Below are 17111 nucleotides of genomic sequence, written 5' to 3'. Positions count from 1 at the left end.
GAGTTACTGTAGCCTTTCTGTCAGCTTGAACCAGTCTACCCATTTCCCTCATCAAGGAGTTTCTGCCCACAGAATTTTTTTTTTTTGGAATTTCACACAATTATGTGTAAATTCTAGAGACTGTTGTGTGTGAAAATCCCAGGAAATCAACAGTTTCTGAAATACTCAAACTAGCCCATCTGGCACCAACAAGCATGCCACAGTCAAAGTCACTGAGCTCATACTTCTGAGGTTAGATGTGAACATTAACTGAAGTTTTGACCTGTATCTGCATGATTTATACACTGCCCTGCTGCCACACGATTGGTGGATTGGATAATTCCACAAATGAGCAGGAACAAAAGCTCTTTTTTAATGAGTGTTTGTCCTCAGCAGTGTTCCCTCATTTTTCTAGCCAATCAGAGACACTCACCTCATCCTCATTGATTAAAATGCTCAATTCATATTGAGCATGCACACTAAACTGATTGCCCTTCAAAGCTAACAACATAATAACATCCATCAGGGACAGACAAAAAAAAAAACATTTAATACTCCCATAGTCTTTACAAACTGCTATTGCAGAAGATGCAGCACACACATTCTCACAGTGCATGTGCTTCCTTCATCCAAAGCTTTCTTGCAGGTAAGAGAGAATTATGTCTAGGTTATGTGAGGATTCATACTAAAATATTGAATATAGTGAAATGTTAAGAGTATTACTTGTATTTTGATTTATTCGGATTTTCAGAGGAGGATCCAATACCCAGTCAGTAATTTTTCAACCTTTTCAAAAGAGTGATCAAGTAAAATTAAGATTTCATTCAGTTCATTAAGACTGTCAAAGAAAAATGAAACCCCTGGCTCTCTCCCCCAAACAAGGTTCTATTCAAAATTATCAACTTAAGTCCAAAAGTCAACATCTAGAAGTTCCTTGTATTTACATTTGGTTTACGCGTGTACTTAAGCTGATTTTTCTGGGCGTCTTATTTGAGATTATTAAAATGACCTGCAGAGAGCCTGTGTTTGTCAGATTTTCTTCAGAAGAAGTGTCCAATACAGAGTATTTCAATAGCATCTAGACCACTACTTTTAAACACAAGCGCTTGTTTTTAAGCCTGAAAAAATCTGGGATAGAAAATGTGAACTGACATTTTCCATCCATCCATTTTCTGTATCACTTATCCTACAAATAATACACTTATCCACCCATCCTCCCCGGGTTGCGGGGAGCCAGGAGTCTGTACCAGGGGACTCAAGGCACAGACAATTTGTAGATGCCAATCAGCCTACAACACATGTCTTTGGACTCAGGGAGAAAACCAGAGTACCTAGGGGAAACATGTAAACTCTGCACACACAGGGAGGCAGGATTTGAACCCCCAAGCCCTGTGGTGTGAGGCAAATGTGCTAACCACTAAGCCACCGTGCCCCCTGAACTGGCCAGACACACTTTACAATAGGAAATAGAAAAGATGTATTAATGAGAAATTGGTAAGCATTGAAAGAAACATCTAGTAGGAATTTAGTATATTTCCAATATATTGCTGCATGAATACCCCTAGTTGTAATTCTCACATTAATCACTGAACATTTGGTTTACTTTAACAGTATGACCCTCATTATTTGGCATATTATAAAATAGCACTTGCTCCAGCAGTTTAATTGTATTAATTTTTCATGTGCCAGCAGCACACAACCTAATGTAGTCACAAGATACGACGAAGTAAATTGAGGTCATAAAATCGTTGCGTTTGTGGGATGTAGGCTATTTTATCATACTTTTAATTTACTATTTTGGCTTGTCAAGAAAAACAGATTTACTCTTCTATAAAAGACAAAAAAACATTTTCATGGACTTTAAAGGGACAATACTATTCCTTAATTGTATCATATTTATGTATTTAATATTGGCCACATATTTCATTCCATCATTTTTAGTGTATTTTTAGCCCAAATAATACATTTCCGTGTGACGTATTGTACTTACATCTATACAGTGTCACCATGCATGCACAACTGTCTAAGAAGCACTGAAGTCCGTAGTTACATCTGAGGTAATACTTATATGTGAAATTGTGGTGTAAAATCCTCTCTGAATATGGCCTTAAAATGTTTATCCTTTTCTCAAAGCAAACTAGTGTCAAGAAATAATTCACTCGGTCCACACAAATCATCTTCGACCAGACAGTTACATAAAGTGTATAATAACTGAAAGGATAGTGTAAATCTGTCAAAACATTTTAACAATACTAAATTAATAGACATACATTTTGTTCTGTTTTTGTCTCTCATTTTGATATTTTGTTTGTCACTTTTCTAGCACTAGCTGACAAATTACAGAGTGTGCTTCACAGCTACTTTTAGACATTTTTTGACATTTTGTGTTGCTCAGCATGTGATATCAAAGTGCTTTTCAAAAATAATTATACAGCATTGTTTTGTTAATTACATATCTTACAGTAATTACACCATGACGGTTTTGTTGGACATGCTTGGCACGTTGGTATTGGCAAATTGTTCAAAGCAAACAGACTGAGGAAAAAATGTACAGATTAGTGGAGGGAAATGAGGTCACGGATCACTAGACTTGTACTTAAGTACTAAAATACTCAGACATTTTCAGGCAAGAATATAACATCGAATTATACCTTAATTATAACTTAGTTTTGAATGATTTCCACAATAATATGTAATGTCTTTGAATTCCATTTCATGTTATCAGAATGTGTTAAGCTCATATAAGTCAAGCTCATATACTCTCCTGAAGCTACATGTCATGTCAATGTTTGTCATTAGACCTGCTTAAAAACATACCAACCTACAATACATTCATGCAATTTCAGGCTTAAAATGCCAAAGACGCAGCCTGGAAATCAAACTAGAAAGCATAGAGTTTTATTACAAGTGCAACAGTCATGATATTACAAAAAGCACACAAATGCAATAAATCTGCACTTGCACCAGGAAAAATAAGGCCACATGTGGCCTTTTATAATGTTACAAGCAATTGGAAACAAAGTTGTCTGATTTAAACCTCCCCATCGCGAAGCTCTGATTCAGAGAACTGTGGCTTTAAATACATCTAGTTTGCGTTTCCTCTCGAGCATCAAGCTGTGTGTCGTAGATGGAGAATGAGCTTGATTAGGTGAGAAACCATAGTTTAGACATGCCTGCACTTTTAGTCACTCCTGCTGCTGCTAAATTATCAGGAAACAGCAGCCTCAAGCATTTGCACCAAGTTTGTCCCTCTATGATTAATCAACCAAATGAAAGTGTGAGAAATGTAGTGGGGGCTCAGTGAGTATGCTTTTGAGCTAGTGATCGCAAGATTTTGAGTTCAATTTCCAGTACTGCATAATGTTTGCACTTAAAACTTCAAAGCCCCTAACTGCTCAATTGTATTTCTGTAACAACTGTAAGTAAATAACAATATATTAAATGAAAATATTGAGATATTAAGTGGGAATAACAACACAGTCCAACTTCCATAGACTGCCACAAGCCAGGGAGAAATAAACAACATGAATAAATGAAAAACTGTTGGTAAAGATATCTTGCTGTGAGGATTGTACTTACAAAACAATAAGCATCTAAAAAATCACTAGCCAGACTGCGACCCTCGCCCCAGTTGCTTCAATTAGTGCAGCTTTTTATACTGCCTGTATGAGAGCAAGGCTCAGCTGTGTGTCTGAAGAGACCCCTCACTGCTGCATGATGCGGAACAATATTGAAATGTTCTTATTTCTTTATCTTTTGGACATAATTAAAAAATCATTTCGAACATTTAATGTGGATTTCAGGTCATAAAAAAGGAAATGTTATTCCTCTGATATTAAAGTGGTGCATCAGACTGTATATTAAAACCTGATTATACTACAGCCCTGTTGAATTCTCAATTTTGATTGGTCAGGTGTGGGTTAGTTTTCTATAATAGCAGCCCATACAGTAGTCCAGCTGCAGGCAAATCATAGGCTTAGCTCCTTCTAATATGCTATAATTTCTATGGCAAACAGGTACAGAGGAACTAGAATGATAGACATGTCACATAAGTGGATTATAAAAAAATGTGTAGTTGTTGATATGGTGAAGCTGTTCACCATAAACGATGAATAGCTCTGAACATCTACTTGTAGTTTTAGTCTCCAGTTTCACCTGATAAGACTGCATTTGTTGTTAAAAAGGATAAGGCAACATGAAGCTAACATGGCAATGCCCAATGTTGCGCATTGCCAATACAACAATTTTAAATGACCTGAAAAAGAAAGAAACCACTGGTGTACTGAGCAACAGACACCGAAAGGGCCGGCCAAGGAAAACAACAACAGCAGATGACAGAAACATTGTGAGAACTGTGAAGAAAAACCCAAAAACAACAGTCAGTGACATCACCAACAGCTTCCACAGGGCAGGGGTGAAGGTATCACAATCGACCGTTTGAAGAAGACTTTGAGAGCAGAAATATAGAGGCTATACCACAAGATGTAACCCACTCATCAGCCTTAAGAATCAGAAAGCCAGATTGGAATTCACAAAGAAATACAGAGATGATCCATAAAAGTTCTGGAACCACAATTAACCTCTACCAAAGTGATGGAAAGGCCAAAGTGTGGAGAAAGAAAGCTCATGATCCAAAACATACAAGCTCATCAGTCAAGCACAGTGGAGGTAGTGCCATTGGCTTGGGCTTACATGGCTGCTTCTGGAACAGGATCACTAATCATTATTGATGATGTAACTCATGCTGGTAGCAGCAAAATGAATTCAGAGGTTTACAGAAACATTTTGTCTGCCAAGTTACAGAGAAATGCATCTGATCTAATTGGGAGGAACTTTATCATGCAGCAAGATAATGACCCAAAACACACTGACAACTCGCACACAAAACACACTACCGACTTTAACAAGGGGAAAAAGTGGAAGGTTTTAGACTGGCCAAGTCCATCACCAGACCTTAACCCAGTTGAGCAGCATTTCACCCCCTGAAGAGGAGACTGAAGGGAGAAACCCCTGAAACAAACAACTGAAGAGGCTGTGGTACAAGTCTGGATAAGCATCATAAGAGAAGAAACCAACAGTTTACTGATGTCAGTGAGTCATAGTCTTGATGCAGTTATTGGCAGCAATAGATACACAACCAAATATTAAGTGTTATTTATTTCAATTTACTTCAAGACTTATTTGATCCTATACTTTTGCTCACCTAAAAATTGGGTGGTCGGATACAAAAGTTTCTATGTTTCATGTCGTTTAACACATCTAGTTGTAAATACCAGGAAATAAAAGCTGAAATCCTAAACTCTCGTCTCATAGCCATCTTTAGTGTATAGCATGAAAAAAATGAATTGGTCTTGCCGTTCCAATTGTTTCAGAAGGGACTGTATAGTGACAGTTAGAAAGAAAGTCTTATTGGAAAATCAGCAGCTCATGCAAAAGGAATGATCCTTTTCAGAATTGTCTTGAGAGGGCTGTGAGTTGAGCAGACTTCATAACTAATATTGTTTTCATGTTTTGCTGTGGACTATTGTTGAACTGCTGACTCATTAAAATGTATAGCATAACATTATTTAAATGTTACAATGCCGTTTATGCCATGACATTCAACTGTCAAAGAGGCACAAATGCGGCAAAGTGTGATTCTTTTCATGAGTGAGAGGTCTTTAGGCTTGATTTATTTCACAAAGCTGATAAAAGTCAGAGAAGGAGGTGGCATATTTGAGTCTGAGTTGTGATATCGTTGCAGTTTCCAGACCTATTTTAAAAATCATTGGTACTCCAGCTCCAGAGAAGTAAGTAAAAGAGATAGACTGAAAAAGAGAAAGAAAATTGCACTGCAGGTTTCAAAGCCCTGGTCTGGTTCCTGAGGGTCAGACTGCAGTGAATACCAAGAACCTGTGGTGACCCTTGTCAAATCTCTTGGAAAAAAACCCTCTCACTCTCTAATTGGCTCTGTCTCTGTGAGAGGCCCACAGGAACATGATTGCTGTAAAAGCTACTGGTTGAAGAAGACGTATGAAGAGAAATAGAGGAATACATTAGAACAAAGCCTTCAGCTTGGCAGTGGGTGAAGGCAGCTCTCTCCCTTCTGGACGGTGGGTGGAGGGAGCTAAGATGAAAACAGACAACATACAGCAGAATTTTTAAGCCAATTAAGCTATATACTTTATAAAGCTGCGCTCATGGCGAATAATATCATATAACAAATAAGCACAGATTTCATAAATAAACATACAGATTTTGGAGGACATAAAACTTGAGTTATTAGTAAAAAAATCATTAAAAACCCATTGACTAAGGAGGGAAAAGGTATTTCAGTTTGAAAAAGAAACGCCTACTAACCCAGTCCTGTCTAAAAGTCTAAATATGATAGAATGGGCAGGTTACTGTGATGAAACAACTAAGATAAAGAATAATCAATAATCACCTTTACACCTTTAAATACGACTTTTTACACATGGTGTATCAGTGTGAAAATTCATTCAGTGCATTAAATCTTAAATTTACTCTCTGGTAATTCTGACCAACATATACCACAGCATGGCTGAATTCGTGAATCGAACTGTTAAAAGGTATTGATTAATTTTCTTTAACAGAGAGACAGAAAGAGAAATCACAGATGTATATTAATGCACTCATTCTAATACTATCATGGTTCCTGTAGTAACAACTCATTAACCAGTCCCTCCAGGACTTTACAATCTCGGAAATTAACACAAAATCAAGCAAACTCCACAAAATTTGGAGGAGCCTACAAATTTTCTAAATTACCGCAAATTTTCTGCACATTTGGGTCAAGATGCGTTATGTGGCATCATCACAGCAGGCATTCAGCCAAAGCCCTCTTCAATTCACATGCATGGAATATGAGTCCAGCTAAAAGGTCTCATTTACCAACAAACATCACTGTGAAAGACTTTGAAAGACTTTCATGCATCGGGATTTTGCCAATTCCTTAAAAATGACAAAAACACGGCACAAAAAAGCATTTTTCGCTGCAACAATCAAAATAAACTCCACAAACTCCTGGGTGGACTGATTAACCATCAACAGACTTACATGGCAGATGATCCAAACCTAATAAACCGGTTAAAAAATAGGTTTTTTATCTGACAAAAAAACCCCTTAATTTTGATATGAAATTTTCTGTAACAAGATGTTTATGGAACATTTCAGTGCTTTGTAGCAGTCAGAAGCCGTTCCTTTAAGATTTCCTCCAAGGAAACGTCTAAGGACACAGTTCTAAGTAGCATACCTCAGGAAGAATTCTTAACTACTAAAAGAACCCTTGAGGAACCTTTTATAAGAGTGTACCCATTTTTCAAATGAGGTGCTCTAGTAGGACTTTGCAGAGACACACAGCATGTGCATCTCAGTTCAAGTGTCATGAGCTGGACATTGTCCAGGACAAAATGTTCTGTGGCTGAACACTCTCCTAGCAGACAGAAGAAAAGGCCAAAGATCATTGTGAACGCCTACTAATGCTTTTCTGTGAGGCTTACTGGAGATGAGCAGGCTGAGCATGGAGAGAGAAAGGGACAGGATTTTGCTCACACAAGAGGAGACTGGGAGAGCTCTGGCTTAGCATAACAATGACTGAAATTCCAGTGAATTACTATGGCTGAGGAGGCGGTGATCTGATGGCATAAAATGTCATGATGACGGTGTGTGTGAGCCTGTAAGTAAGATTAATATGACATCTGCGAGTGACGTTCTAGGTCTGAGAACAATAATATTTCTCCTGAGTATGCCTGTTTAATATTGCACTGATTTACAAGTACAACATAAGTCATAAGGACCAGCCTTGAAAAGAATGCTGTATTTATTTCATTCGTTTGTCTCTCATTGTGAAAAAGAACAAGAGGTTGTTCTTTGCTCTCAGGGATATCAAACAATTGCAAAAGGTTTATCCAAAAAAATATATTTGTTACATATAGTTGTGCAACAATTACTGGCACCACTATGAATTCATATGAGAAAGATATATTTCAAGTATATTCCCATTGATATTTCACATTTTTTAGTATACCTTTGTGACAAGGAACAGGAAAATGTTCAACCATCACTTCCTTTTTCACAGGGGTATAAAATCGAGGTAACACATAGGCCAATTTCCCTTACTCATTCATAACAATGGGTAAGATGAAGGAATATAGCTGTGTTGTGCAGCAAAAGGTTGTTGAGCTTCACAAAATGGGAAATGGTTATAAGAAAATAGCACAAGCATTGAAAATGCCCATTTCCACCATCAGGGCAATAATTAAGAAGTTCCAGACGACTGGAGATATTATGAATCATCCTGGAATTGGACGTGTGTCTATATTGTCTCAACGCACTGTGAAGAGGACGGTTCGAGTGGCTAAAAAATCTCCAAGGATCACAGCTTCAGAAGTTAGTTGTGACTTGGGGTCAGAAAGTCTCCAAAACTACAATCCGAAGTCACCTGCATCACCACAAGTTGTTTGGAAGGGTTTCAAGAAAAAAGTCTCTACTCTCATCCAAAAACAAACTCAAGTTCTTCAGTTTGCCAGACGCTACTGGAACTTCAAATGGGATCGGGTTCTATAGTCAGATGAAACCAAAATTTCATATTTTGAAAAATATTGCTTTTTGGCAATAAACACAAGAGGTGGTTTTGGTGCACACAGAGAGGTAGCCATATGGAAAAGTACCTCATGCCCACAGTTAAATATGGTGGTGGCTCTTTAATGTTTTGGGGCTGTTTTTCTGCCAGAGGACCTGGACAGTTTTTTAGGATACATGGCATCATGGACTCTATATTAAATGAAAACCTGACTGTCTCTTCCAGAAAGCTTAAAATGGACCGTGGTTGTATCTTCCAGCAGGACAATGATCCAAAACATAAATCAAAATCAACACAAAAATGGTTTACTGACCACAAAATCAAGGTCCTGCCATGGCCATCCCAGTCCTCTGACTTAAAAACTATAGAAAACCTGTGGAGTGAACTGAAGAGGAGAGTCCACCAGTGTGGACCTCGAAATTTCAAGGATCTAGAGAGATTCTATATGTAGGAACGGTCTCAGATCCCTTGCCATGTATTCTCCAACCTTATCAGGCATTATAGGAGAAGACTCAGAGCTGTTATCTTGGCAAAGGGAGGTAGCACAAAGTATTGACTAAAAGGGTGACAATAATTGTTGCACACAATTGTTTGATATCCATGAGGGTAGAGAATTTTTGTGAATTTTTTTAACAAAAGATCTAAAAGTTAAACAATAAAGACAATTTTTCACAGCCTTCTTTGCTCATATTTACCAAGGGTGCCAATATTAGTGGAGGCCACTGTATTTAGATGTGGTTAGGGGAAACTGCATGCACTAATCTGATTACACGTACAAGGATTTTGTAAGCAAGATGTCAGGTAGACATCAGTGACAGACATTTCATTGGAGAAGAGGTTGGTTCTTATACTAAAGAGAGAATACATAGGAAAGATATATTCAGACAAGGCTGCTTTATTTCTTTTATTCCTTCCTGGATACCTTAGATTAATTCAAATGATACAGAATACATATCGCATACCATTACATATTAAATAACATTAGAAACATAATCCTAACCAGTGGTGGCTTGGCAGTTAAGGCTCTGGGTTACTGATCGGAAGGGCGGGGGTTCAAGCCCCAGCACTGCCAGGCTGCCACTGTTGTGCCCTTGAGCAAGGCCCTTAACGCTCTCTGCTCCAGGGGTGCTGTATCATGGTTGACCCTGACATTCTGGGGTATGCAAAGAAAAGAATTTCACTGTGCTGTAATGTATATGTGATCAATAAAGACTCATTATCATTAAATATTTGTGGATTTTCTTAATCGGTCACTCTTATATCCCAATAGCTGAACTGTTTCAGGCCTTCTTGTCTAACATCAGTGCCTGACCTCACTTATGCTCTTGTGGCTGAATCGGAAATTCCAACAGCCACAGTCCACATACTTTTGGCAATATATTAAATAATCTTGATTAGTCATTTCTCAATTTACTAATAATAAACATTTGATCAAGTTTTACCCAATTAATTTTTCCCTAAGATGTCCTGTTTCTCTGCAAACTTTGTATAATAACCTTGACTATGTCTATTACATGTACTATTCTTCAACTACAAGATTATTCCAGGTCAACTGAGTCAACAAACTCCACTTCCCAGCAGATATCACGCCTACAAACAGGGCCGCTCCGGACTACACTCCAAACCTTCGATTGTGCTGTGTATGAAATGTATTCAATGAAACCTTTCTATGATGATGGGAGTGGTCTGTTCCAGGGTCACCCTTTCCCCGTCCACAAAGCACAAGGGATCACTGAATAGTTTGATGAGTATGAAAATTATGTACGTCATATACTATGGCTGTCACGGTCACCAGATCTCAACCCAAATGAAAACATATGGGAGATTTATGACTAACATTTTAGTGCTCTTTGCTAATCTCTAATCTAATTTTATAAGAATGGTGTTCATCCCTCCAGTACAGTTCCAGAGACTTGAAGAATCTATGACAAGGCATGCTTAAGCTGTTCAACTCCTTAAAGGCTCAACTCCTTCCTAAGGCATGTATGATTTCCCTTTAATTTGTCATCTGTTCACACACACACACACACACACACACACATTTTATATATATATATATATATATATATATATATATATATATATATATATATATATATATATATATATATATATATATATATATATACACATTAATATTTATACTCTCCGTCCACTTTAATTGGAACACCTGCACATTTATGCAGCTACCAATCAGCCAGAAAATATTATACTTTAATATTTTTTGTTTGACAATACTTTTCTCATCTTTCATCCATTCAATACTATTTAACTCTTTACAAAGAAAAACGTTAAAAAATATATCACCATACCAACGATAACTGTATATGTATGCAAACTGAGTAGGCAACACCAAGCACACTAAGACTGAGGGAAAGGTTTGAGAGAACAAAGAGAGAGAGAGAGAGAGACAGACACACAGACAGGGAGCAAGAGAGAGAAGCCTTGCCCCCTTGGGATCTGACCCATTTCTCTAATGAAAGGGAATGAGCACAGCACCACACACAGATGCTACACAGGACCACAGAGACCCACAGTAATCTGCACCTATTTTGCTGTGTTCACAGACAAGTACACTTGCACAAACACACAAACCAAAGTCACAGCAAAGTCAATACAAAATCATGGATTTTAAATGCACTATAGTTAGTGCACCCCATTATAATCCGTTATGTTAAGGGTTAACATGGCTGCCACATGGCAAATAGTGTAGAAGCAACAACTGGCCAGAATAAGCTTCGGAAAGTATAAAAACAGGACTCGATTTGGGGCCAGGACGTGAGCTGAACCAAGAGGGTGTAAGACACATATTGCTCTCAATCAGTCTCACTGATGCCCAAGAGCCAATCTGTCATGTCTGAGCATTTGCAGTCTTTAAACAGACCAACAAACCGACTCTTTTTTACTCTGGCTCTTCAGTAAAAACACAAGCAACACTTTCATGCAAGGTTATGTTGTAAAACATAAAGACGGAGGAACATTTTAAAGAATGGAAGAGACAAACATTTATTAATAACCTAAATGTTTATTCTATTTTTGAATATAAGCTGACAAGAGATACAAATCTGAGCGTGTTTGCACACAGACTAATAAATCAATCATTATCTTACTTAAGTAGATAATGCAAACAGCACAGTACACTATGTTATGGAGACCTCTTAAAGTTACAGCTTTTTTATGAGTTATTTATATTAAAGCATAGTATTCACTATAACTATTAATTCTTCAGAAAGTTACAAAAGTAAGGAAACCAAGTCTAGACACACCAGTGGCTCGTAAATGAATAAAGCTGTTAAAGACACCCAAATTTTATATTAATATTTAAGCTTACTCAGTGCATGTATATCATTAATCGGATATCTAGTTTTTCTACATTTGTACTGACTGACTCATATACACCTGGAATTGTCCAATTATAAGATTAATTAAGTGCAACTGTCTAAATTGTCATACAGTGTATTCAGAAAGTATTGCAAACTTTGGATAAAAACTTTAAAACCACTGACTCTATTGTTGTCAGAGCTATTATGATGTACTGCTTGAGGTATAATTAGTTGGTCTGAATTTCATGCTGAAGGCTTCTGAATACTTTTTCATATGTTGTAGATTCATTGTAACAATTTCTTCAATATGTAAGTACAGACTCTTACAGTACTTTAAAACACATTATGTGGCCAAAGGTTTGTGAACACCTCAGCATCACACCCATATGAGGGCCTTCCGTAAACTGCTGCCATAAAATTGGAAGCTCACAGTTGTTTAAAATGTATTTGTAGGAGGTAGCATTACAATTTCTCTTCACTGGAACTAAGAGGCCCAAAAATTATCCAGCATGACAATGCCCCAGTGCACAAAGTGTGCTCCATGAAGGCTGGAGTGGAACTTGAGCGGTCTGCACAGAGCCCTGACCTCAACCCCACTGAACACCTTTAGGATTTAGAACGCTGACTGTACACCAGGTCTCCTCGCCTGACATCACTGCCTGACCTCACTAATGCTCTTGTGGCTGAATGAACACAAATCCCTACAGTCACATTCCAAAATCTAGTGGAAAGCCTTCCCAGAAGGGTGGAGGTTATTATAACAGCAAAGGGGGACTACATCTGGAATGGGATGTTTAAAAAGCACATATGGGTGTTATGGTCAGGTGTCCATGTTGCCATATGCCAAGTGCATATAGTGTATGCACTTAAAATATTGACAGCATGTCCATATAGGCCAGAGGCGTTCAACTAAAATGAAACGTTTCAGTTACATAAATTACTTGCTTACAAAGCTCTGGTGGTGCTGGTGGATGACAGATGGCATTAGCACTAGCCAATACTGCCCCATTTATACAGCTTCACCAATTATGCTAAATGACAAAATAGTTTGGAAACCAGAGAGAATGGCATCCACAGGAACAACAGCCTATTTTGTCCCAAACCTTTCAGTCATACTTTGTATCTTTAGTATAGAAGCATTCTTGCCTGATGTGTCAGCCATTTCCATACCTCAGCAGCCTATGATGGCCCTGACCCTTCTGCTATGTACAGCATTTATGCCTACTAAATATATTTAAATATGTGCGTGTAAAAAGTGTCCTGTGTTCCATATTCGAGTATTAATAGGTTCTACTACATCATCCAGGTATAAGCAATACACTGCAATGTTACTGATCTGCAGTATGAACATACTACTTGCATAAGGTCTTCACGAAGTACATGATTTGTGACACAGCTATGATCTCATCACGAATGATAAACACAGAGGATGCCACGGCAACCCAAACAATGAGCTCACAGGGGTGTAGAGCAAATATGCTGATGATGGCCTGAGGTGGCAATAAGCGTGTGCTATTGAGCAGAATAAGACAATAAATAAGCAATCATGGCATGGGGCTTAAGGTTTAGCAGGAGATTATTGGACAGGAGTGTGCTTGTCAGAGTCTGATTAGAGGGAACATTACCATAGTCTAATTACACTGGTATTCTGTGTTCACCTATGAGCTAAAGAGGGATAAGGATAAAGGAAGCCCACTGAGTGTGTCTGTGGAACCAGCAAAGCCACACTGTTACTGTGGCTATAAATCATTTGCCATGTCCACATTAAGAAATGCCAGCCAGTTGAGACAGAGAGCGAGAGAAGGTTTAAGAAATTCAGAGAAAAAAAAGAAAGGAAAGAAAGAAAGAAAGAAGAGTAGAGCGAGATAAAGTGTGTGGAAGGCAGGAAGGAATATAGACAGAGAGATTAAAAAAGAACGAGAAAGAGAGAGAGATAGGAGACGAGTGTGCTGCTCAGCATCAGTAATGATTAAAATGATGTGCAGTGTTCTTTGCAATAGCTGTCTTATGCACAAAGGGGGAGTAGGTTCTCTTGCTCAAGGCCTTTACACGTGTGCGTGTTTAAATATGAGAAGAGAAAGGAAGTGAGAAAGAGAGAGAGAGAGAGAGAGAGAGAGAGAGAGAATTGAGTGGAGATGAGGAGATTGTGAGCGACATACTGAATTAGAGAGTACTGTCCTGTGTTAGAGGAAATTGTTGTCTTTAGATAACATTTATAGCTTCCACACAGATTATAAAAACTGTCTATGTCTAGATCAGCCTCATCCCTTACATGTCTCAAACTGACATCCACAAAAGCCCCCGAGAGCTGTGCTTCATGACACAGGCTGATGGAGGGATCTCTTGGACAGCTGAGCCTGACAGATTATGAGATGACGAGATGCTTGCGTGAGAGTTTGACATGTTACAGCATTCGGAGAGAATGACCACAAAGACCCTTGGATAAAAACTGTAAATCCACTGATGCTGCTATGTTTTCAGTGCAATTGTGGTGTACTGATTACTCTCTGTGTGTGTGTGTGTGTAAGTTACAGGGGTAACACATAACAGTGTTGTGTGTGTATGTTTGTTCCACTAGACTGATACTACACACGTTGAGAGATAAAGTGTTTTTTTTTTCAGACCTGCCTGCAAAGCCCTCTCACTTTCCAAAATAAGAGCTGAGGCAAAGTAAACACGCATCTACGCGTGCACACGCACATATTCATTTCTCCTTTTGCTAGTGACACCAGTGGTTGCCTAGCAACGGCACATATCCCATGACTATGTAAAGCTTTTGTTGAGTAGTTCGTCGCAGAAGGTGGAGCAGAAGAAATGAAAGGAATGAAGAGAGGTTATGAAAATGAAACAATGAGCCACACATCATTGGTCTACAGTGTTAAAAAGTGTTAATATAGAGTTAATAATCTCCACCCATGTATAAATGCGTGTGGCCAGCTAGTGTATACCGTACCACTGTGCACTGGTTTCCAATAGGAAAACAAAGTTTGAACACCATAGCATAATGAGCTTTTGGAGTCAGCTTGTCATTGAATTGAAAAAAAAAGCTCCCAGAATCCCATCTTTAAACACTTTGTTTGAAGCAGTTAGAGACAAGTAAACAAGATACCCTTGTGTGTTTGCCAACAGGCTAGTCTGTGCTTATTTGTTTTAAATGTCTATCAAATGGTCTTTGAAAGCAGATAGTTTTTTGAGATGATTACAATGAAAAGTACCAGGCACATAAACAACAGAAGACTGCCTTGCAAGGCTATAGCAGTGTTTCCCATACATAGGCTCTACTTGGGCGGCACGCCCAGATAGATTAAGAAAATGTGAATTTCCATTTTTCTTTTCAATCAAGATGCAGTTCATAATGAACATAAACCAGCCAACCGTTAAACATTAACGCTACACATATTTTAACTTGTTTTCAACCAGCCCAAAAGGACCCGTGTCACACCCCTCTTCATCTCCTTCCACTGGCTTCCTGTAGCCGCCCGTATCAAATTCAAGGCCTTGATACTCACGTACAAGACCTTGTCTGGAAGAACACCGTCCTACCTCAACACTCTCCTGAAGGCTTACGTTCCCTCACGGTTAACGACTGAAGCTTAGTAGTACCTACTCAGCGTGGCTCAAGGTCCCTTTCCAGAACCTTCACACTAACTGTCCCTCAGTGGTGGAATGAACTTCCAACCTCAATCCGGACCGCAGAATCTGTCACTATCTTCAAAAAAACAACTAAAGACCCACCTCTTCAGTGAACACTTAACTAACCCTGACTCTTACACCTATATTCTGCGCACTTCTTGTATGGTAGCATTACTTAATATAATAATATTGTTCTCCGCTTGATATATCACTTTGCTTGTATTTCCTCATTTGTAAGTCGCTTTGGAAAAAAGCATCTGTTACATGAATAAAGTTAAATGTAAATGTACGAGGGTACAGTAACGTTAGCTGGTCTGGCTAGCTAGCTGTCTAGTAATGGTAGAGCTAGCCTTGACACTGAACTGAACACTCAGTGCAAAGTGAAGTAGCTCTCGAAGAGTTAAGACAACAGCTTACTAAAGTTAGGTAACATTATCAAGAGTGTACAATTACCAACTTTTGTGTACATTTCATTTCTCCCATTCACCGGCTTTCTCGCTACCACCGCTCGTTCTCTTTCTTCGCTGTCAAGCTCGCTTGCTGCTCTCGCTCTCTCTGCTCTCTCTTGCTCCATGCTGTCAGCTCGCTCTCTCGTCTTTTTAAAAACGAGTCGGGAATACGACAGCAAGCCTGACTTTACTTTTAATGTTATCAAACAAAGAGAGATGTCCTCCCTTCGTCCTAGTAACGTCTTTTTACTCGTGGCAGGGTTGTACAGCTCTGATCAGTCTGATTGCTAAACTCTGCTGTGACTGATGCTGCGGATAGTCATGGAGCAGACACTTTGTTTATAATTGTGTAACACGCTTCAATAAGCATACCCCTACAGACAGGCATTGATAACACACTTCAATAAGCATACCCCTACAGACAGGCATTGATAACACACTTCAATAAGCATACCCCTAAAGTTTATTTTCCATGCTAAGGAAAAGTAAATGTTCCAACAAGCAACGTCAACTGTGCAAACAGGCACGTTTGAAAATGTATTCCATAATATAAATAGTTATTTATTTTAATATGTTCATCAAAAATCACAGTCTGTGTTTTGCTCTTTAATATATTTTGAAAATGGAAAATGTATTGTAATATGTAGTTATTTATTTATTAATAGTTACTTATGTTGACCTATAGATAGTTATTTATTTTGAGTAGTTATTTGCTTGCAATAAATAGTTTATTCATAAACCTTTGTTTGACTAGTTTATTACTGAACCTGCACAGTCACACGCTGAGTCAACCACCACCACAAGTAAATTTTCAACCTGTGGGAAACACTGCATAATCTGAATAACTAACCAGGGCAACTAAACTGAAAACACGTCCAATGTTGTTTTCTGCAATTAAAATGAGTGTGAATTCTGTAATGGCAAGCAGTCTACTTGGTCAATCTTCTCGTATCCAATAAGTGTGTTCCCTCAGGTCCTCCTATATCATCTCACTCACTATCCTTCATTGAATTCCATGACTGTCCAGCTTACTAATAATCGACTTAACCTTCTCTACAAGGCTGATCATTATCCCATCATCCAATCTCATCTTTCAACCTGGTCACCATTCCATTACCCAACCTACTCTTCCAGCCTGGTCACCAC

General features: G+C 38.4%; 1 protein-coding gene across 1 annotated transcript in view; it reads right to left on the bottom strand.

The window, feature by feature from the left end:
• Window positions 1-17111, bottom strand: part of LOC108280145 (proton myo-inositol cotransporter) — a 62536-nt gene that overhangs the window by 8203 nt on the left and 37222 nt on the right. The gene's annotated exons all lie outside the window — the stretch shown is intronic.

Source organism: Ictalurus punctatus, chromosome 19 (assembly GCF_001660625.3).
Source record: "Ictalurus punctatus breed USDA103 chromosome 19, Coco_2.0, whole genome shotgun sequence".
NCBI classification, from domain to species: Eukaryota; Metazoa; Chordata; class Actinopteri; order Siluriformes; family Ictaluridae; genus Ictalurus; species Ictalurus punctatus.
Note: the sequence above shows the minus strand (reverse complement) of the source record. Positions and strands in the feature narration are given on the sequence as shown.